The 24,490-nt window shown below is 40.0% G+C and overlaps 1 protein-coding gene across 2 annotated transcripts in view; it reads left to right on the top strand.

Annotated features, from left to right (window-relative positions):
• Positions 1–24,490, top strand: part of LOC128624479 (ephrin type-B receptor 1-B) — a 404,526-nt gene that overhangs the window by 76,696 nt on the left and 303,340 nt on the right. The window lies entirely within an intron of this gene.

The raw sequence follows: 24,490 nt of genomic DNA, 5'->3' as shown, positions 1-24,490 counted from the left end.
AGTGAGGTCAGCGATTTTTATGTCAGAGCACTATATATTCCCAGAGCTATATAGATGAGAGCAAACAAAACATATCAATCACCATTAAGTAATAAGGACAAGCACGTTCGCCTCACACGTCCAGCGTCCGGGGTTCGAGTCCCGCCAGGGCCATGTGTGTGCGGAGTTTGCATGTTCTCCCCGTGCTGCGGGGGTTTCCTCCAGGTACTCCGGTTTCCTCCCCCAGTCCAAAGACATGCATGGTAGGCTGATTGGCGTGTCTAAAGTGTCCGTAGTGTATGAATGGGTGTGTGAGTGTGTATGTGATTGTGCCCTGCGATGGACTGGCACCCTGTCCAGGGTGTACGCCGCCTTGTGCCCAATGCTGCCTGGGATATGCTCCAGGTTCCCCGTGACCCTGAAAAGGAGTAAGCGGTAGAAGATGGATGGATGGATAATCATGTTGGCCATCAATTCCGGAATCTCGCCCTCTTGTAATAGCATGTAAACTTCTGAGCCTATGTGTTGTGTTTTAGCCTTGTGTTTTAGGGGCATGGCTTTAGACAGAATACTAAATTGCAGTGATTCTAACTTGGAAACACAGTTCTTAAGCTATAGTTTAATCCACCCTACAATGCTTGAAAAGTGATGATCATTCTCTTTCCGAAAATGAACAAAAAGAGTTTGCTTTAATTGGGCATTTAATTGGAGATTACTGCACATCATGCTGCGTTCTCATTGGTCCATTCCTTAACAAGGAAGTCGAGGGAATCCAACAATTCATTACCAGTTCATATTTTAATGGGTGCACTGAGGGACCAATCAACATGCATCTTGTCAACACACACACACACACACACACACACACACACACACACACACACACACACACACACAATCCCCCTTGAGCACATGCTCACACACTCCTGCCTCTGCTCTGATTCAGGACTTATATAACTACCAGGCTTCCCCTTAGATTTACACCCTTGTGTATGCACACACACACACGAACACAGACATACACACTGAATCTTTAGAAGGGAATACATCTTCAGAAGGGAAAAAAGATGAATTACTGTGAATCAAACCCACCCAGGGTGCCAAAGACTGGGAATAAAGCGCACCATCCATTTTACATATTCCTCTACCACTTCATACTAAGTGTGTCATCAAAAACAAGCCTGAAAACCAAAAGGCTTGTTTTAACATCACTATGCATAAACACCAGAATGAGCTTGGCTGAAAAGTTATCGTGGAATATACAGTATATGAGCATAAGGTGTTTACTGAGACACCGACTAAAGAGACATAATTTCCATTTCCATTTATGGCATTTGGCAGTATTCAGAGTGACTTACAGAAGTAGGTTTGTGGTCATAAGGCATAAGATAACAGTGTTGGTGTGTGGGGCATATATATTGGTATTTTCATGACCATTTTATGAAGGTGAAAAGCGGCAGAAAAGGGGTGTGGTTAGGGTGGGGGCTTTTTCCAGCAAAACACCCCCACATCATGACGCTGCCATCACCATGCTTCACAGTCAGGATGGTGTCTTTTGGATTAAACGGCTCATCATTATGGCCAAACTTAACATTTTGTTTCATGTGACCAGAGAACACTCCTCCAAAAGGCTGCTAATAACTGACTGACTGAGACAGTGAACGTGTTTTTATTGGTGTTACTTTGTAACTTTTGACCAACTAGAATTTTGATATAGTGAATTAAAGCTGAAATAAATTAAATCTGTCTCGAATTGATTACCTCTGTAATGTAAAACTAATGGAGGTACAGTATGAGTGAGTGGAATGAGGTATGGTAACATGAAATGAACAAAACTGAATATGATTAGCCTAGGTGTACAGTATGTAAACATTTGGCCTCAATTGTAAAGCTGTTCTTAGCTGCAAAGTTTCAGAACCCCTGATTTATATTACAGTAATATAATGGTAATAATAGTTTGTGTGTGTGTGTGTGCGTGTGTGAGTGAGAGTGTGTGTGGTGGGGGGTATTTGAACTGCATAAACTAAAGCCCAATCACTGATTTTCAAGTCTGCCTCACAGTCCACTTTGTAAATTATGCTGTCTCACATTATTCTCTCTCACAGCATAAATTACAAAGTGGACTGTGAGGCAGACTTGAAAATCAGTGATTGGGCTTTAGTTTATGCAGTTCAAATACCCCCCACCACACACACTCTCGCTCACTCACTCATTCACACACTTGTCTTACACCTTATTGCACACCCTTTAACACACTCATTCTGCCCCCCCCCCCCCCATAACACCCCCACTCTTTGTGTGTGTGTGTGTGTGTGTGAAGCGTATGGATGCCTGGCGATGAATTAAAGATGACACTCGTGCTCCTAAAGATCACTCTGCACTCTAATGCAATGTTAATGCATGCAAATCGTCTCCCATCATCTCCTAGCAGTGACACACTCTCTCTCTCTCTGTGTGTGTGTGTGTGTGTGTGTGTGTGTGTGTGTGTCTCCGGGGAGACTCTCTGAGGGTACTTTGACATTCTGCACCTGTTGGGAGGAAACTGATTGCGTGTGTGTAAGCGTGTGTATCGCAGTAGCTCATCAGTGGTTTGGGTGTAGAGTGTGTGTTGGACAAGATTCAAGGTTTCCCAAGTCACAAAGCAGCTCTGATGGCAACAAGTTCATCTACACAGCCACACGCACACACAAGCACAGGTGTGTGAATGTTAAGTGTTTCTAAAAAAACAAATATAAGTGTTTTTAGAATTGGATTTCGCAAATGAGATAACACCATGTTAGACTGAAATACATTAAATGATTCTCTTTTTTTACTGAAAGAACTAGTGATGATGAAGCTTAGACTTAGAGGAATGTACAAATTGGGACAGGAATTGGTCATTAAGAGACATCGACTTTTAATACTGTGGTAGAAGCATCTTTTACCATTTGAATAAAATGTCTGCCACTTAGATAAGCAATTAGCTATCATATAGTAGATCCTTTGTAATAATTGAATTTGTGAACTTGGCATACATCTACTGTATGAGCATCAGTGACAGCTGTTTGCGATATTAGGTGGGAGGGTTCAAAGCTATCAATAGCTCAACAGGGAAATGTATTAAATCATTAGGTCCTTCGAATACCAAACGTGGCAAACAGAAAAGCTGTAACCATTTCAAGTCAAGTGACTTTATTGTCATTTCAACCATGTACAGCTGGTAGAGTACACAGTGAAATGAAACAGCGTTCCTCCAGGACCAGGGTGCTGCATAAAACAACACAAGACTACAAAAGACGATACAGAACTAAATAGGACTGACACATTTCTACATAAAGTGTACGTGCAAATGTGTGCAAACAACACAAGACAGTACAGTAAGTACTAAAACAGGACACCAGGCACAGTAAGAAACAGCATAGTGTCGACCAGTACACAGTTTTAGTGTGGAAGTGTCGGATATAACAGTGCAAAAGAGTAACAATATAATAAAAATTCTGTGAATGTAAACATAAAATACTATTATATTTTATATATTTTATACTAGTATTCAGCAGATAAGCTTATAACATAAATGGACATAGCTGTTATTGTGGTAGCAGCCAGGTAAAGAGTATAGTAGTGACAAGAATTTAAATACTATATGTTTATAATACAGTAGCAGCAAAAAGGCAGGTAGTCAATACAGAAATGTGCAAAAATTGCAAGGGGACTGGGATGGTATTCAGTTCAGTATGAGTGTGTGGGTGTGTGTGTGTTGTCAGTCCTATGTCTGAGTATTGAAGAGTCTGATGGCTTGGGGGAAGAAGCTGTTACACAGTCTGGCTGCGAGGGTCCGAATGCTTCAGTACCTTTCGAACGGCAGGAGGGTGAAGAGTTTGTGTGAGGGGTGTGTGGGGTGGTTTAAATGTCTGTGATGGAGGCATTTAGTTAAAAAAAAAAATTAAATTAAATTAAATTTGCAGTTCTGGTATCTGTTCTTTTGTGTACGTTGTACTTTGATTGAACAATGTGTGCTTAGTCTACTTTTAATTTCTCCTCCAAAAGCATTCTGGAGAAAAAAACAATGACAGAGTAAATAATACACCTCATTCATGTTCATTATACTCATGACTGTATTTCACGTTTTATCTTTGAAAGAGAGGAAGTTGTTAGCTTGTTTGTACTCCCCCCCCGCTTTTTTTTTTTTTTAGGAGTATGTAGTGCTTGGTCATAAAAATTGCAAATATTTTACCCAGCCAAGCAAAAAATATATTTCTGTATTCACTAGGAGCATTCTCCACATCCACTCGGGTGACCTTTTGTTCTCTTTGCCATGTCTCCTCTAAAATTATTTGAGCAAACCCCATTGTTAACCTGTTGTGTAATTCTACCCCTTGAGAGGGAGTGAGGAAAAGAGAGAAGCAACATTAGTCTATGTGGCGTTTCCATAAAGATCCACTTGTCAGTAACTGATTGCAGAACTGTTAATTATTAATAATCCCAGCTTATCAATACTCATAATTAGGTTTGTGTTTTCAGTCTGTTTTCTGCGGAGCATCCGTGTAACCAGGAATTAGTTTCAGCAAGGGATGAGAAATTATACTAAATTTAAACACTGCGTTATTTGTATAATTAAACTGATAAGCCTGATGCGGGCTTGCTTTTTGGGTGGATGCCAGACAGTAGTGGGAGCGGTGATGTCATGAATTTGTTGTTTAATCATTTAAGGTACAATCTTAGCATATTACTAGTGTTGCCAGAAAATACCTTTATGGGAGTTCCATTAAAATATTACAATTAATACACTAATAATAGGGTGGAAACCTGGAATTCTTTTCTCTTCCTGCGTTAGCTAAACCTGTACTTCATGGGGTGTCATCTCTGTGGTAACTTCTACTCTAAAAAGAACCATGCAACAACATTATACTCGAAGGTAACTTTATCTAAGGTGTCCGAGCAACGCATTCACATACACAGGCTTGCAACAGAGCCTTGTTGCATCACCCAAAAAGAGCCCTAATTAGTGCTCACAGTAGAGAGAAAAATGGAACCTCAATAACAGTCATTCTTTATAAACAGCTCACCTAGTGGAAGTCTAGCTACATTACCACTATCCTAACTAGTGTTAACTCATAGGCTGCTTACATTACAACAATCTCTATATCGCTATGCCCTAGTTTCTAGTCTAGAATCTAGTTTTCAAACAGAAACGGGGACATGATTTCCGATAATCCTGTTCAGCTGGGAGCCAATAAGATATGATTAAACAAACTATTGGACACATTAATTAAATGTCCGGGGAGGTTATATATGGAATTGTAATTATATGAACATTGTTACAGTGCAATTACTGCACAAAGCATGTTAGTTGACATTGAACACCATGTTTGTGCAGTAATTGCACCATAATGATGATCATTACAGGTATAAATAATGAGCTGCACTGTATGTGTGTTATGTTAACCATCCACGAGTAGGCATTTGGAAGTGGAAAAATAATCTATCAGGATGGGAGGTGGGGTGGGGTTGCAAGGTATTCAAACCTGCAGTCCACCTCCCTAGCTACACCACTGCCTATTCATAAGAAGATTTTCCTAACAGCTAAAATGATTGATGTCACTTGTAAATAATGTATTCCTGAATAACAAGCATCAACTTATTACTTTTTGATAAATGGTGAAATAAAACCTCATTGGGTACTGGACAGACAGGGCATAAATTAATCATCTAGAAATGTCAAAATCAACCTCTGAATGGTTGATTTGGTCTAACTTGGTTGTTATTGTTCTGTAATATAATTTTCTGTTTAATATTCTGTCTGCTGTTGTATTTATTATCCCTATCTGCCAAACTGAAGAAGAGCAAGAAGTTTTTTTTTTTTTTTTAGCCTGTTTGTGAGTCATACTTGCATTCTTGCCTGTTCTTCACTCTCTGACACACACTCCCTCCCTTTTACTTCCATATTGATTTGCCTGGTCCATACAGACTTTCAATGCCAGTCTTCCCCATCTGGGACATCCCTTCTATTCTTAGGAAGGCCAAGCATCAGCTTTCTAGCTCTCTCTCTCTCTCTCTCTCTCACTCTCTCTCTCACACACACACACACACACACACACACACACACACACACAGACACACGCACACACACACTCTCACTCAAACACCCACGTCAGAATTAATTCTCACCCTGTCAGTATGAGGAGCGGGTATGAAAGGAGGTGTTAAGTGTGTGTGTGTGTGTGTGTGTGTGTGTGTGTGTGTGTGTGTAAGACCATTCATCTCTAAAGGCTATGGAAAATTTACGAGCATACACTCTTAAACTACCCTGTCCCTAATATCACATCTATAATATGCAGTGCATGCAGTATGAATTTCCTCCCACTTGTCTTATTTCCCCAGTCATAACCTATAATTTATTTCCCAGACCATGTTTCATCATTCTTGCATCTTGTCTATGTGGAATTTTCTTCATGTTCTTCCAGTGTTCACATGGGTTCCTTCTGAGTTCTCCGGTTTCCTTTCACCACCCAAAAACATGCTAGTAGATTTATTGGCTCCTCTAAATGAGTGTGTGCGTAGCTTGTGTCCTATCCAGGTTGAATTCTCACCTCGTGCCCAGTGTTCATGGGATTGGCTTAGGATCCACTGTGACCTTCACCAGGATAAAGAGGTTTCTGAAATGAGCGAGCAAGAGTGAGAACTGTGGTTACTGTTCCATTATAACACATTCTATAATAAGAAATATCAACTCACTAAATATTTGTATTAGATATTTGATAACAGATGAAGAAAAACGAAACAGTTCTGGGTAGTGGCCTCACACTTTTGGACCTGTCTGCAGAGCATTGCTTTAAAGCATCTTAAAGGAAAAATCCACCCATAATGGCTTGCATATCAATAATTTTAATTAATATGTGATTTTCAGGGGGTTTGCCTCACACCTCTGGGGGTGGGGGTTCGAATCCCACCTCCACCATGCGTGGAGTGTCACGAATCGTGACGGAGCAGAGATAGGACGGATGCAAGTGCAGGATGAACAGTTGTTTATTTGAAAGAGAGACAGGCAGACAAATCCAAAACGTGATCCAAAACGTGATCCAAAACGTAATCCGCAAACATGCAAGAGGTCAGGCGATTGGCAAACAGGCATACAAGGGGCAAGGCTGGAATCTAGGTCGTGGTCACGGAAAACAGGGTCGATAAACAAAACGAGAAACGAACTATGACGAGGAACTGGAAGCGGATAATCCAGCGCGAACTAACTCTAAACATGGAACGTGACTATGACTACGATACGAACTAAACTAACTCTATGATAATCTTCCGCGTTGTGTGCTGGGAGGCGCGCGGTATATATGCGCACATGATCAGCGTCTAAACTGCTAGCAGCTGAGAGCAATACAGACCCACGTGAAATCCCAGCCAATGACAGAACAGGGAGGAGACATGACAGAAACATAAACAAAACACACGTATCCAGATGTCACTACGGTCAACAACGGAAAAGCAGGTGCTCGCGCATTCGCGCTTAGAGCACGCTGCTTCAAGGGGGAATCATGACAGAACCCCCCCCCAAAGGCACTTCTCCCGGAGTGCCATGAGTCATCCCATTTCATTGGCGGCCCCGGCCTCCTGGGCTGAATGTCCCAAGCAGAGCCAGGAAACTGCACGGTGTTCTTGGCGGCACAGGGAAGCGGAGCGACGTTCACAGCAGGGCAGGCAGACTGAGCGAAGTCCTCGGCGGAGCATGAAGGCAGAGCGACATCCACAGCCGGGCAGCCAGGCTGAGCAAAGTCCTCGGCAGAGCATGAAAGCGGAGCGACATCCTCGGCTGAACAGGGAGGCTGAGCGACATCCACAGCCGGGCAGGCAGGCTGAGTGAAGTCCTCGGCGGAGCATGAAAGCGGAGCGACATCCTCGGCTGAACAGGGAGGCTGAGCGACGTTCACAGCAGGGCAGGCAGACTGAGCGAAGTCCTCGGCGGAACATGAAGGCAGAGCGACGTCCACAGCCGAACAGGGAGGCAGAGCGACGACCTCAGCCGAGCAGGGAGGCAGAGCGACGACCTCGGCGGAGCATGAAAGCGGAGCGACGTCCTCGGCGGAGCATGTAGGCAGAGCACTGTACTCAGCAGAGCAGGGAAGCAGGGCGACGTCCTCGTCGGAGCATGAAAGCGGAGTGACGTCCCCAGCTGAACTGGAAGGCAGAGCGAAGTCCCCTGTAAGGCCAGGGAGAGGAGCGTGGGTCTCCGTGCGGCCAGGGAGAGGAGCGTGGGTCTCCGTGCGGCCAGGGAGAGGAGCGTGGGTCTCCGTCCGGCCAGGGAGAGGAGCGTGGGTCTCCGTGCGGCCAGGGAGAGGAGCGTGGGTCTCCTCGAAGCAGTAGGGGGGAACGATGTTTGCCATGGAGCCGGAAGGCTGAGCGACGTCCACAGCTGAACAGGAAGACTGAGCGACGTCCACAGTTGAACAGGAAGACTGAGCGACAACCTCAGCTGAACAGGAAGGCTGAGCGACGTCCACAGCTGACCAGGGAGGCTGAGCGACATCCACAGCTGACCAGGGAGGCTGAGGCTCTGAGGTCACCAGGTGAACCTTGGGCATGGGCGGAGCTTGGGTGGCCGTGTCAGCAGACTGGGGCCTGAACAGAACTTGGTTGTGCGTGTCAGCAGACTGGGGCGTGAACAGAACTTGGCTGTGCGTGTCAGCAGACTCGGGCGTGAGCAGAACTTGGCTGTGCGTGTCGGCAGACTCGGGCGTGAGCAGAACTTGGCTGTGCGTGTCAGCAGACTGGGGCGTGAACAGAACTTGGCTGTGCGTGTCAGCAGACTCGGGCGTGAGCAGAACTTGGTGGGTCATGTCATCAGACGGGAACATGAGCAGAGCTTGGTTGTTTGTTTCAGCAAACTCTGGCTTTGGCAGAACTGGGGTGGTCGTGTCGGTAGACTTGGGCGTGAGCAGAATTTGGTCGTTAGGCTTAGATATTAGCGGAGCTTGGTCAACTGGATCAGCAGGCTTGGACGTGAGCTCAGGGACGTGAGACTTGACTTGGACCTCAGGGACTGGAGACTTGACTTGGACCTCAGGGACTGGAGACTTGGCTTGGACATCAGAGACTGGAGACTTGGCTTGGACGTCAGAGACTGGAGACTTGACTTGGACGTCAGGGACTGGAGGCTTGACTTGGACGTCAGGGACTGGAGGCTTGACTTGGACTTCAGGGACTGGAGGCTTGACTTGGACTTCAGGGACTGGAGGCTTGACTTGGACTTCAGGGACTGGAGGCTTGACTTGGATTTCAGGGACTGGAGGCTTGACTTGGATTTCAGGGACTGGAGGCTTGACTTGGATTTCAGGGACTTGAGACTTGACTTGCATTTCAGGGACTTGAGACTTGACTTGGATTTCAGAGTTGAGCTCTGCATGAGTTTGCCTGTAGTAGTGGGTAAACGGCAGGGCAGGTTTGCCTGCCAGACTTACCCCCCTGAGAAGTTGTTCTAGCTCGTCCTTCGCCTCCGGACTCCCGAATTGCATCATGAATTCCCCCACAAACTGTTCTACACTGTCCAGGTTCCTACAGTGCTTATCCAGTTTGAGCTGCACCCATTGACGGGCCGGTCCAAAGAACCGGGACCACATGAATCGGAGCCATTGCTTCTCCTCTGGCTTAGGGTCTGACAGGCTGGAGAAATAGAATTGACAGTCTACCAGGAAATATTCTGGGGCACCAAAAAATCCGTCAAATGGATCAGGAAGCTCCATAAATGTCCATTGTGGGAAGTGGACTGAGTCCATAGCGGGGACGGTTGGCGTCGACTTCCGGGTTCTGCGTTTCCTCCATTCTCCTGCTGCATCCATGTTTCTGTTTCTTGAAGATGGTGACAGATTCTGCTGTCCGGATTGAGGTTGGAAGTTCATTCCACCACTGAGGAACAGTTAGTTTGAAAAAGACATGCACTGTGTGCTTATTGGCATTTCCAAATTGTCCGTAGTGTGTGCATTTGATTGTGCCCTGCGATGAGTTGACACCCCATCCAGGGTGTCCCCCGCTTTGTGCCCCGAGTTCCTTGGAATAGATTCCAGGCTCCCCGTAACCCTGGAAAATGGATGAATGGACAGATGGATGTGATCTTCAGTAGTATCTAAGGCTTATTTTATAATGAAATTTAGAATTGAATTCATTGGTCTGTTTTCACTTTGGTTGACATACATTACCCACAATGCTCTTCGACTAGTGGCACCAGTAGGAATTAGTCATTACACCTAAAGAGACTAATACAGCGGCACTTTAATGCTTGAGTACCTACTCATCTATACACTCTGTTCAAATAAATACAGTTCAACTTACATGCTAATAACGCAATCACTGCCTTCAGGCTTGTCATCTCATAGACTGCTAACTAGCTTACCATGCCCCCTAACTCAGTGCTCTATAGCTGCATTGCATTCTGGGACTTTGAATCCAGCATTTGCTGTTCCCAATACATTTACAATGGAAAATTCAGAGTGAGAAAAGAAGCACTTGCTGGTTTGTATTTCTCAAAGCAAGCAGTAAAACCAGACCATAATCCTTTGTTATGTTTATGGTTCAAATGTTTTGTCTATTAAACTCTATTTTAACTACATTAGCTAATATCCCCTTGTGAGTTCAGAGTAACACACGCTGCTCAGTTCTTACAGGAATAATAACAATACAACACCAACAAACAAAGTAGCAGCAGAATTATTAAACATTATTAGTTTAACAATAGTCACAAATATTAGAATATCAACATGTTTAGTGTGGGTGGAATTTTCCTTCAGTAATAAAACAATATCATAAAAAGGAAATATTGTCTGCTGTCATGTATGTTTCTCTATTTGTTGTTTCAGGCATGGAGATGAGACATTAATATAAGCCTGTTATTGACCTTATGGCCAACACTTATTGTCCGAGGCATTCTGTTATAGAAAACCGATCAACACCTTCAGACCAATCAGAATCCAGAATTAAGCAGCGCTGTGGAATAAATGTGGTGTTTGTGTTATTTAATTTGCAAATATGAACAGTTGAAGAGTATTAGAGAAGAAAAATTTCATTTTGACAGACCTAATATATTGTACATGTGTGGGTGTGTGTGTGTGCATGCATTCTTGTTTAGAAAAGCCTTGTGAATGATGAACAAACATCATTGGCATTACATTGTTTCCATGTGTGTATTTGTTACTACTTCATATTTGCTTAGGAAATACTGAGAGAAAGAGAGAGAGAGAGAGAGAGAGAGTGAGAGAGAGAAGAAAGAAAGAAAGAAAGAAAGAAAATCCAATTAGTTATTTTGTGCAGACTTGAACCAACCTATTATGTTATGGGTCAATTTGATCCATTTCCACATTTGAGATGTCTGAAATACTGGTTAATCATTCTTTTTATCTTTGATATTTTTTGACTTTTCTCATTTAGGGTCATGATCTTATATGCAAATATTTCTTCTTATGGCTTGTCGGTGATAAAGGTTTACTGTTTTAAGCTGTTCTTTGCTGTTTTTGTGTGTATTTAAACTGTGGAAGTCATGTAAGGATGTTACCTTTTTCCCCAACATAATATGGGGGTTAATATAGCTTGTCTTAAAAAGCTTATCACTGATGAGTGTGTGTGGGTGTGTAAAGAGCTCATTCCCATCAACGTGTTTGTTAAATTTAATTCATGATGTGTCACATGGAGTATTGGCTGGACTGCAGCCACTTTGTACAGTTTTGTGTGAGTGTGTGTGTGTGTGTGTGTGTGTGTGTGTGTGTGGTGTGTGTGTGTGTGTGTAGACTTGTAATTGTGTGAAGAGGACCACTGTATCGATCATAGCTGAGGCCACATCAATGTTTAATGCTCTTCTTCTGTAGTGAAACGACTAACCATCGAATATCGATCCATCATGTCCAAGCTTTGTTTATGGTCTTTTGTAAATGAGAGAGAGGGAGAGAGGGAGAGAGAGGGCCCTAGGGGTTGCAGGTCATTGGATGACTGATGTTGTTGCAGTGGTGAAGGTTTTATTGGTGATGCCATGGGGCGTGTTGATCTCTGAACCTTGGAAGATGAACAACCTCATTTGCACATCTGTATTTAACCTGCATGTTCTGCACAGGTCAAAACAACCCACTGTATTTTTTTAAACAGTATATACAACAGTATTAATAATATTTTTCTAACATAAAGGTTCTTTTTTTTTTCAAATGAACATGAATAACTAAATATTTTTTTTAACATTTATATTGATTTTAAACCCTATTGACTGTGATCCTAATGCAAGTGCAAACATGTACATTAAATTTAAGTAAACTCAGGGTACCTGGCGTTGTATTTTCCTGCTATTGCAGTTAAAGCATCCCCACCCAAACTAATCATATCTACATTTTCTAGAGAGAGAAAAAGAGCAAACTGTGACATTACGTACAAGAATTATAATGATGATTATATCTTCAGAACAGAGATGTGAATGTAGTTACATTTTCTCAGGCTCAGACAGTACGAGACCTCACATGTCCAAGCGCAAATCTGAACACTTAAGCTTCCATTCCATAGAACTTATTAATCCTGTTATATCTGTCCTCATTTTCTTCCTCCCAGACCTCTCATGTTCATGTCTAGCATTGCATAAATATTCAAGGTAATGCTTATAAGGTAATAGTTGAATTCTCAAGTTAGAACCTTGAAAATACACATGATATTGGAAGAAAATATTGAGATATTGATTTTAGGCCTTATTTTCTGTGATTATAATTCAAGTACGAACGTAACACAAAAGATCATAGCTGTGGGTGTGGTGTGGCAGAAGTAGTCTTGGTGCTCATCGTGCAGAGGATGAGCTGTCTAATATAAAACAGAATGAATACAAATTTAGTATTTAAACCTAATACTATAACTATTGGGGTGAATAAATCGCAAGCCCGAGAGGTAGATTAAGTATCAGTTATTCGTTCACAGTTACCTGGCAGACAAGCAGGTTTAGTATATAACAATTGCCTTTTTTTTTTTTTTTTTACATGACTCATCCAAAGACCAGATTAACTTTCCCAAGGAAAACATTTCATTTGATATGGTTGTTAAACATTAACATGCTCCAGTTGGTTCATATATTTTCATATACATTCATATATTTTCATATTTTTACTAGACATATACTCTAAGTTGGCTTAAACGGATGACAAACAATCTTTCCAGGATTGAATCAGGAATACAAAGAGATGTGGAAACTGAGGAAAATACAGCGATATACAGAACAGTGTAGCACAAAACCTGTTATGCTGTGTTCACGCCATGTTGGAATGACCGTAATTACTAGATGACAACCTGGACGTTCTACTCTGAGCCGGAATTATGTATTTCTGTACACCAAAATGAATGCGTTTGAGATTATGTAGTTGACAACTATTAAATACATAATTATAACATTAAATCACATTTTTATGCTATTTTATGCTAACACAAAAAGTGCATCAGGTAACAATAACGTTTTGTTTATTAATTAACGCAGATGTTGATAATGTATTGTTGCAAACCTAAACAAGCAACAACAATAATAAAATAATAATAACAGTAATATCAGTATGAAAAATTAAACAATATATATTTTCAAAATATATTTTTAAAAACAGCTGCCATTTTGAGTGTTTCCGCATAACGTTGTAGTGGTCAGGTGGTATAAGTTGGAGCTCTCAGAAAATGACAAGTTGTAATTACAAGTTCTACAAGGACGTGAACACTCTTTACAAGTCAGAATCTCGCAATTACGGTAATTACTACATGGCGTCAACGCAGCTTTATTTACTGTAGCTCTAATACAAGAAAAGGAAATTGAAGATGCTAGCCAGACTCAAATAACATTTTGTTTGTTTGTTTGTTTGTTTGTTTGTTTGTTTTAACATGTGGCAACGAAACATCACAGTTCATAGCTGAAATGCTTAGCCAAAGACTTTATTCAAACATGATGCTTCATCACCAGAGACATTTTCAGGAAAGGATAAAAACTTAAATTTGCCAGTCCAGTGGACACTCTTATTCCCATATTATTATCCGTATTAATGCACGAAGCTCGTCATACTTGAATTAAATCACATTAGTTGCCACTTTTTTTTTTGTCGCGTTAATTGGACTTTCGTGATTGGGCAGCACACTAGAGCTTTGTCTTTCCTGGTGAACTAACTAATGAGTTTATGTTTTGTTCACCCAAGATTTTGTTCTAAAATAATGCTCATGAAATTAAAGTGTGAAAAATTAATGGTCTTTTGAAATCTAAAACAAACAAACAAATAAACAAAAAAAACCAAAACAAGTGAATTTAATCTCTCACATTTACCCCATCACAACACCAATAGAGTTCCAGGCGGCTCTGGTTAATTCTTGCCAATTTTCCGACTTAAAGGATTATTGCTCATTGTTATGCACGTCGCAACTGAATCGTAAAATTAGAGAGAATTTCATATGGTGTGGTTTTATTAGTGTTGAAACGAGGATGAGTGAAATGAGGCCAGACCTCACAACGATGCTTTTAACGTTAAGTGGGAAGGAGGGACTGTGTATGGAAGGAGAGTTAAAGAAAGGAAGTAAGGAAGGACGAAAAGGAGTGAGAGAGATGCAGAATGAGAAGGCAAGGCTGCCATGTGTAAATGAGACTGAGTGTGGTTTCTGAACAGGCTGTGACTCAACTGCAGTTGGGTGTCATTAATTTAGATAGCGTGCCCTTGTCGACTCGCACTCCCCACTTTCCCTTAGGGGAATCTACATGACCATCTTAAAGCCTGTTCCAATACTTCATGTGTGCTTGCTTAAAACGGCCCTTTTTAGACTGAGGGTTTGAGTCTATAGAATTACAGAATTTAAAGGTACATACATACAGTATTTTTCATAACTTACCATATTTGTTTATTTAGCAATACTAAAAATATATAGCCGGCTATAAAATGGCTATCTATAGAGTGACTTTAAAAGATTTAAATTTCTCTGTGTAATTTCAATAATTGGATGAATGTATGCCTTTTAAATGAATATAATATTTAACTAACTGCATTCAAGTCCTCCTGGGAAGTTCATATTTACGAATTAGGAAGTCGTAATTACAACGTCAGGTGCATTCAGGTCACTTTGGTCGAAGATGGCAGTGTACCTTCTCTTAATTAACTACAAAAAAGTACAGTGAGGTTTTTCAACTCTACATCTAGAAAATGAAGAACAAAGAATGTGCATCAGGTGTATTTTGCTTTTTTATGTTTTGAATCAGTTTATGAAGCCACTGTAAACTTGATTGTTACATATTATATCGTAATTGTACAATTTGCTCGTATTTCAAGAACTTGCTGCATATACCAGACATATAATAATCAGCTTCTGAGATGTGTAAACATTCAATGTCAACAAATTTACCATCAACTATATCCACTGATTCCAACATGTTTTCTTACTGACACGCCCCCAACTCAGAAACCCAGAGCTCAAAGAAAATCCTATTTTCCCACTCATAATTATGACTTTATGGTGGTGTTCAACTTGTAAATACGATTTTTCCCACATGACTTAACGCATTATAATCTCAGGGACATCTAACATTGTGCAACGATTTTTAGTGAGGTCATTTTTTCATCAAAATAATAAAAGTAAACAGAAGGAGCAATCTGAAATGAAGGCATGGTGAGAAATGTATAAACAGATTGATATCTGATACAGGCTAATGATTATATCTTCAGAATAGAGATGTGAATGCAGTTAAATGTTCTCACGCTCAGACAGTACAAGACCTCACATGTCCAAGAGTAAATCTGAACACTTAAGCTTGCGTTCCAAAGAAGTTATTGTCTGTCCTCATTTTCTTCCTCCAAGACCTACAATGTATGTGTCTAACTTCACATCAATATAATTAAGGTAATGCGGTCTAGTTGATTTCTCTAATTAGAACCTTGACACATGATACTGGAAGAAAACCTTGCATCTCCTTTTAAAGTGTATTTAGTTATGTAAGGATTGAAGCACGGTGTGCCATGATGTTATAAGAAAATATTCAATGATCTAGTGCAAGGCACAGTTATTGTTCTCACCCCAAAGTTGAATGTTCCTATAACAGCATGTCCTGAAGTGTTTTGTTCCTTTTATACCACAGCAAATAACCAAATACATTTGTAAAAATCAGTTAATAGACATAACACTTTTTAATAATTTGTAGTTATATTTAGTATTATATTATAAGTTAGTTATGGTCAGGGGCGTAACCTGGCCTGGGCACTGGGGGCTGTAGATTTTATGTAAATAAAAGATTTTTTTCTTTAGCCCCGAATAATTCTCCACTTGGAGCTGTTTGTCACTATGTAACTGAATATCAGTAAAAGAAGACGGCGATGTTGTAATTTTGTATCTTCAGTGAACAGTGTGTTGTATTTTATCTTCAGTAAATGGCAGCAAGACCAATCAGACAGGGTTTACAGGAAAATACATGGAAATACTCATGTCTTATTGGCTGACAGCTCTAATTCTGCCAAACGCTAGCTTGTACAGTCAGTAAGTGTGAGGGGTAAAAATGGATGTATTATAATGGATTTTTTTTTTAAACCAGTAAAGGGGTTGAAACTGAAACACTAACATCCTCCCATGCTGAGCAGGAAAACAAGGTGTGTAAATGGCTATATGAGTTCCAGTTTACGTGAACATGATATAAACAGAGCATAAGCACAGCTAACATACTTTGCATGGCACTGTAGCAGCTAAACCCATACAATGATAGCTTTGTTGTGCCTCACCTATGGCTAGCGAAACCAAACTAACCTAGTCTTGTGTGAGATAGCCAAAATGCTTTATATTATACCAGTCTGGTAGTCCTACAAACAGTGATAACACCCGAGGCAAGCCAACATTGTGGTCAAAAATACAACTTTTTATCCAATGTTCACATTTTTTAAGCAATTAACCTTCACATACAAGAAAAAAAAATGCATGGAAACAGACTGATTAGAAGTATGTTTTTAAAAGTTTTTTGATGGAGAAGAATCTGGGCTCAGCCCCAGATGATTAACAGTCCAGCCCTGTTTATGGTTATTACTTATACTATAGAAGCTATAAACAGATGTTCCCTCTCCAGCCTCTCTTTATTTCTCTATGTTTAAGTATTGAATACCTGACAGTACAAATTCATCCATCTTTTGTGTGTGTGTGTGTGTGTGTGTGTGTGTGTGTGTGTGTATGTGTGGAAAACACACTGTTACGTAGTGCTGACACTGGAGTCTCCTTCCATCAGTATTACATAATGGTCCCCTTACAGAAATCTTCACCACATTAACGATTATGATTGGTGTTTTTTTTTATTTTATTTTTTTTATTACATAACATTTAAATGTTTTCTTTATTATTAGGCTTAAATTATGTGGGACTCCACACAAGCACCTGTGAATGAGCACATAAATACTGTATAAACCTGTGATTTGAATTACAGCTGTCACTGTTGCCAGAGCTGCTGTTATAGAAAATGAATCACACCATTCTGACCAATAAGATTCAAGAATTCAACAACAGTCTCGTATAAATAGCTATATAAAAGAGATTGAGTGTTTGTACTTTTAATTGAAGAGCAAGTTTCTCTGATTTCTTCTCATAAGTCGCATTAACAGGTGGTTATTCAGCAGGTGTAGACATTACTCACTCTTGTAACTACATTCCTTTTCTTTGAGCTTCACCGCAGTTACCGATTAATTCCTAACACTTACTGAACAATATGTTTTAAGACGAATTGTGGAATAATAAGCCAAGACTTTAAATGTTTCTTGTTCGGTAGTGTTAACATTTCTTTCTTTCTTTCTTTCTTTTTTTTTTTTTTTTTTTTTTTACAGCAGCACTGATTTGCTAATCCTTAGCCACTGGAGGTTGATGTTCAGTTCATTTGAGTGACGGCAAATAGCACAAATCTGCACAGCTTCCAAGATCTATAATTGGTTATTTCCTTTAAATGCATGTTGGCAATGACGTTTTGGATTGATGGATTTACCCAGGGGCATGTGGGTGTGTGTTGGTGTGTGGGTGTGGGTGTGGGTGTGTGCGCGTGCTTGTGCCTGTCACTCAAACGCAGCTCTTTTTGTTCAGAAAAAGGGCAACCTAAATGATGCTGGAAATAATCCAAGTGGGAGGGTCGCTAGACAGGGTCATGTTAAAGGGAGTAATGAAATGGGACACACACACACACACACACACACACACTCATTTGCTGAAATTTGCAGTGATTTCCCTGGAGCAGCCCTGTTCCCTTGAGAGCTTTGATGTGTTGAGGTCTTACCATATCTAGTCTCAGTGGCAGCGGTCTATGCACATGCTGTTCAAGAGGAAACGAAATTACGTGTGTGTGTGTCTGTTGTGAGCACATGTGTGAACCAGGCTACCAGGGGTTCAATAACTTGTGCCCAACGCCCCCCAGAAGTTGAGCACTCTCTGATGACACATGAGGTGTGTTATTACTATATATGCTTGTGTATGTGTGTGTGTGTGTGTGTGTGTGTGTGTGTGTGCATGTGAGTTATGTACTTAATGTCCTGGGCACTGGTGCATGCCTGCATCTTCTCTAGTGAAGCTCTTCTCTAATTGGCTTTAATAAGAAGCCGTTATTGATTGAGGCCTGATGATTGGATATCCAATCCACCTTTCATCTCCTCCAGTAACCAAGCAGTCGTTTCATCTCAATCACAGCTTGCAGTCGTTCCGCATGCTTCTCAGTACAACTGCCGATGCCTCCTTGCAAATTAATGAGAAGTCAACTGAGAGGAAAAGTTAGCAACAGTTAAGCTTAGGGTAACGGATGAGAGCGCTTGTAACTTTTCTTATGACTTCATTTAAATTAAATCCAGCAAAATCTATCTTGCTTGTTAGAATTGTTAACAAATGCTTTACTTGGCATGTTCAATCCATTATTGTTAGTTGCTGTAGAAAATGTTGTATTTTTTTTAAGAAATGCCATAGCATATTTGGGATAATCTCTATACACCGCATCTGTAGTATATGATCGGCTGCAACCGACAAGGAATTTTGACATGTTTCCCTGTCTTGAGGAAAAAACAAACAAACAAGAAACCCCAAACATGTACCCTCTTTACTGCAGCTCCATTTTAGTAGAAGTCTAAGGGCATTTTTAAAGCAATACATCTACTCCATCTGTAAACCTGTACTGAGAAAAGAATTTTAAAGCAACTTCCTGGAAGCTCTGGTGTTTAAAATAGAAGCCCAAGGGCAGTTGTCAAAATCCATTATATCACAGAACTATTAAATTCTCAAATCTTATTGGTCAGAAGGTGTCACATTACTATAACAGCAGCTCTGACAGTAATTCTGGCTGCAAGGTTTATATTAGCACTGGCAAATTACTATGGTAGTAATTTGAAGAAATTACTACCACAAATAAAACTTTTGTGGCATGCTGTTAAAGGAAAATAATCAACTTCCAGGTGGTGATTCTGTCACTCATTTATTTTACTTATTATTATTCCTTAGTTGATGAACAAATACATGATTTTAACTATTTAACATGATTTAAACTATTTAACACAAATTCAACATCTGTTACACTCTAATAAAAAGCTCACGTTTGAGAGAAAGTATTACCACAGCTGTTCTTTTGTAGTTTTATCCATATTGTTTGAGGAAATTTTCCCAGCGGTTAATCGATGTGTGACAACACCGGTAATACCAGTATCACCAGGGGGGTGGGGCCGGGGGGTTATTTCACCCCTCACTTTTGAATGCCTGTGCGTCCTTGCGCATTTAACTTTTGCTTTTGAATTAGCGGCAATTCCGGGGCAGCAATTGCTTGAATGGTGGGTTCAAAAAACCAAATCTTCTGCCATCGTCTTGTCAGTCAGCTCGCCTCACTCTCACTCGTACTAAATGAAATCTGACTCGTGCTGATCTGTGCTGACTCATTCGGCTCATGTTGAATTGAGCAGACGCATTTTTATAGCGTCCGTTCTCTAACTGAACGAAATTATTTTTATTATTATAAAAAGGCAAAACGATGGTGGGGGCGGTGCCATGGTGGGCAAGTGATGTAATCGGTGTGCGGTCGAACATTGCAGCAAGCCTAATAAGTAGCTTTAATTGAAGAATAAATTATTCTGCTGTAGATATATATGTTTGCTTAAATATCAAGTTTCTGTCCTAACAACTGTCCTTAGGCTTCCGTTATATTTGTGAGGTGCAATAAACATTTTAATTGACAGCTGTACATAGTAGAGATTTCAACAAAGGATTATGTTGAAAATGGTCGAGCATTCCATTAGGACATTATTAATAGTCAATATTAATTAATTATTTATATAGTTGATGTAAAATTATATTGTATCTAAACTACTAATTAGTATTTTTATCCATTTTATTTCTTTATTTTTCTTTTGATTGCTAAAAAGCCATTCCAAAAAAAAAAAAAAAAAAAAAAAATCTGTTGTATCACCTTTGTTTCCTTACAGAAAAGTAAGCATATAGAATAGGTACATCAGACCAGCTGGTGAAACATGGCAGATGTGTTTACAGCTGCTGATGTCAAGTGTATGAGCTGGTTTATAGCACGTACCATAGATCAGAATTTCTGACAGCGATGTGAGATTGATGTGCCATTTCATATGGAGCGGGATGTCAAGCTGAACTGGACATCCTTTCAACAGATTTATTACTGCTTGCTTTTACTCTTCTATGCATGTATACTGCAGCCAGCAAAGTATTTCAGCACATTGGAACTACTATTATTACAATTTTTTACTGTAGAATTTACAGTAATTTACTGGCAACCTGGGTTACAGATAAAGTACTGTAAAATATACTGTAAACAACTGTTAAACATATTTACAATAAAGAACTATTATATATTACATAGTATAAACATAAGTATAAATAAAGTATAGACACATAACCCAGTACATTTTCTCAACACAGAATACAACTGAACTGAAGGCTTTTGCTCAAGGACCCAATCAAGGTAGTTCGGTAGGGCTGGGATTTGAACACATAAGCTTCTTATCTGTGATTTGAAACCTTAACCCCGGAGCCACAACAACTAGCTCAATTACCTTCCATTGATTCAATGCGCTCTTTTAGTGGAGTTCATTCAGTGGTAGGAGTAGTTGAATCAATGTGGTGTTGTTGTGGTTTAGTGGATAAGGCTTTGCATAACAAATTAGAAGGTTGTGTGTTCAAATCCCAGTGCTGCCATGGTTGGGCAAGACCCTTAACCTCCAGCTCATTTGTATTCTGCATCAGCCAAATGAGCAAGTGCACTGAGTTATGTGTTATTTTATGTGACATTACGATATTACAGTACTGTAATATATATTTTACCCGAGTTGCCAGTAAATTACTGTAAAATGTGCAGCATTTTTTATAGTAGGACCTTCAGAAATTTGAGTTAAATACCCCTGATGTGACAGGAATGATTTATAATCCCACTATCTGTTGTCACACAAAAAAGAATGGGTTCCTCTGAATATTTCTTCCTCTTGTCGTCTCATGGAGTTTTCCCCTGCCACTGCCGCCTCTGGTTTGTTCACTAGGGATCAAAATCTACATTTCTAGAAAAGCTGCTTTGTGACAATATCTATCCACACAAATAAAACTGAATTGAAATTGAAGTTATTAATATCACTATACTTCTGGTTAAATTGGATTATGCAATCCCTTCCAGAGGAAACTAGTGTGGAAATGAGTACTAAAGTGGTACATCTTTAACAATGTTTGTTGTGGCTCACTCTGCATGCTTCAGCACAAATATTCATCCGAATGTGCTGTCAGGAATGCTTTCTGAGTGGAAATGTGTTAGCATGATAGTCATCTGTGTACATGTTTATGTTGGTGATTTTTTTGTCATTAATATGTATAGATTAGATTTACAATTCCTTCTCTGCTCTTTAATCCTGCATTTGTCACCTATTGCATGCTTAACCTTCAAGCTGACTTCAAATCCCTTGTCCTAAATATCTCCGGGAAGTGTTTCCACATCTTCATGGAGTGTCTAAGGCTAGCAGTATACTTTACACATTATGCTACTCACCTGCATACCTCTTTATGAATCTAGATTAAAATCCTATAACCACTAGAGGGCAAGTCGGAGCCGAAACAGAGCCAAAACATTGTTGCTCATCAATCTTTCAATGTTTTCTCATTGCATTCTTCCAAAAGTGAAGCTAGCTTCTGCTGTCTCTGCTAGCTACTTTTTAAAGCTTTCCACCATTGCTTTGTTCAGTCTGCCCCCAGTGTATTTGCTGGTTCTGTGTCTCATGGACACATATTGTTAATGTATGAGGACATGCACAAGCAGTGCTTCAAACAAACACAGGATGCTTAATTTGAGGTGGCCATCTTGTGTAGCATACCAGCCTAGGGTTGACGTGTATAAAACCCACTGATGCCTGCTTATGATTTTTGGCTTTATAAATAAGCCTGACTTCAATTCAATGAAACTTTATTTGTACAGCGCTTTTAACAATGGACATGGACAAAGCAGCGTTACAGAAATATATAAATTACGGATATAAATTTTAAATGTATAAATTTATCCTTAATGATGACTTGACTTGACTTTCACCATAAAAGGCAGTGTGTGTACTGTGTGTGTGTAGGTTTGTGTGGGTGGGTGGGTGAGTGTGTGTGTGTGTGTGTGTGTCTGTCTGTTTGTATAATAGGACTTGACTATGCCCTTTTACTCTGTAAACACTCTTATCTGGAAGTAGTGTATGTTGTCTGTAGAGAGTTATTTCACTGACCTATATCTCCACTGATAAGCGTGGAGAAAAGCTGAACACTTACATGCAGTCTGTTCACTCTGTGTTAAAGCTTTACAGAAAAATCACATGTACTTCACATGTGAATAATCATATGATTCATGTGTGACATCTAGACCTATGCTTCACACATTTTTCCACATAAAGCGCATGTGTTATTTCTAGGATTCATTTATTTTCATGTTCCTTCTCACACACTTGATGATCATAGTGTTCACATGATCACATTTACTAGATGACATTCACATGATGACATTTACTAGAATTCAAATTTACATGTGCTGTTGGAGGGCATACTGTGGTGAGATGCACCATTTCCCATATGATCACATATTTAATACAAAATCGCATTGGAATGTGTAGGATTTTTCAGTATACAGTGCCCTCCACTAATACTGGCACCCTTGGTAAATATGAGCAAAGAAGGCTGTGAAAAATTGTCTTGACTGTTTAACCTTTAGATCTTTTGTTCACAAAAATACTCTGCTCTCATGGATGTCAAATAATTGCAAACAAAACACAAGTTTATTCAAAACAAATATATTTGTTAAATATATGTGTGGCACAATTATTGGCACCCTTTTAGTCAATACTTTGTGCTACTTCCCTTTGCCAAGATAACAACTGAGTCTTCTCCTACAATGCCTGATGACGTTGGAGAATACATGCCAAGGGATCTGAGAGGTCCACGCTGGTGGACTCTCCTCTTCAGTTCACCCCACAGGTTTTCTATGGGTTTCAAGTCAGGGGACTGGGATGGCTATGGCAGGACCTTGATTTTGTGGTCAGTAAACCATTTTTGTGTTGATTTTGATGTCTGTTTTGGATCATTGTCTTGTGGGAAGATCCAACCACAGCCATTTTAAGCCTTTTGGCAGAGGCAGTCAGGTTTTCATTGAATATCTGTTGATATTTGATGGAGTCCATGATGTCATGTATCCTAACAAAATGTCCAGGTCCTCTGGCAGAAAAACAACCCCAAAACATTAAAGAGCCTCCACCATATTTAATGGTGGGCATGAGGTACTTTTCCATATGGTTACCTCTCTGGGTGCACCAAAACCACTTCTATTTTGGTTTTATCTGACCATAGAACCCAATCCCATTTGAAGTTCCAGAAGTGTCTGGCAAACTGAAGACGTTTGAGTTTTTAATTTTTTTTTTGGATGAAAGTAGAGGCTTTTTTTCTTGAAACCCTTCCAAACAACTTGTGGTGATCTAGCTGAATTCTTATTGTAGTTTTGGAGACTTTCTGACCCCAAGATACAACTAACCTCTGCAATTCTCCAGCTGTGATCCTTGGAGATTTTTGGCCACTCGAACCATCCTCTTCACAGTGCGTTGAGACAATATAGACACACATCCTCTTCCAAGCTGATTCGTAACATTTCCAGTTGACTGGAACTTCTTAATTATTGCCCTGATGATGGAAATGGGCATTTTCAATGCTTGTGCTATTTTCTTATAGCCACTTCCCATTTTGTGAAGCTTGACAACCTTTTGCCACACATCACAGCTATATTCCTTGGTCTTACCCATTGTTATGAATGACTTAGGGAATTTGGCCTATGTGTTACCTCATATTTATACTCCTGAGACACAGGACGTCATGGTTGAATAATTTCTGTTCCTAGTCACCCAGGTGTACTAAAAAAAAATCTAAAATATCAATGGGAATATACTTCAAATATATTTTTCTCATAGGAATTCATAGGAGTACCAATAATTGTTGCACACCTATAATTAACAAAGATATTTTTGATAAACCTGTATTGTGTTTGCAATTGTTTGATATC

This window comes from Ictalurus furcatus, chromosome 20, assembly GCF_023375685.1.
Source record: "Ictalurus furcatus strain D&B chromosome 20, Billie_1.0, whole genome shotgun sequence".
Taxonomy (NCBI): Eukaryota; Metazoa; Chordata; class Actinopteri; order Siluriformes; family Ictaluridae; genus Ictalurus; species Ictalurus furcatus.
This window is presented reverse-complemented; position numbering and strand designations above follow the sequence as displayed.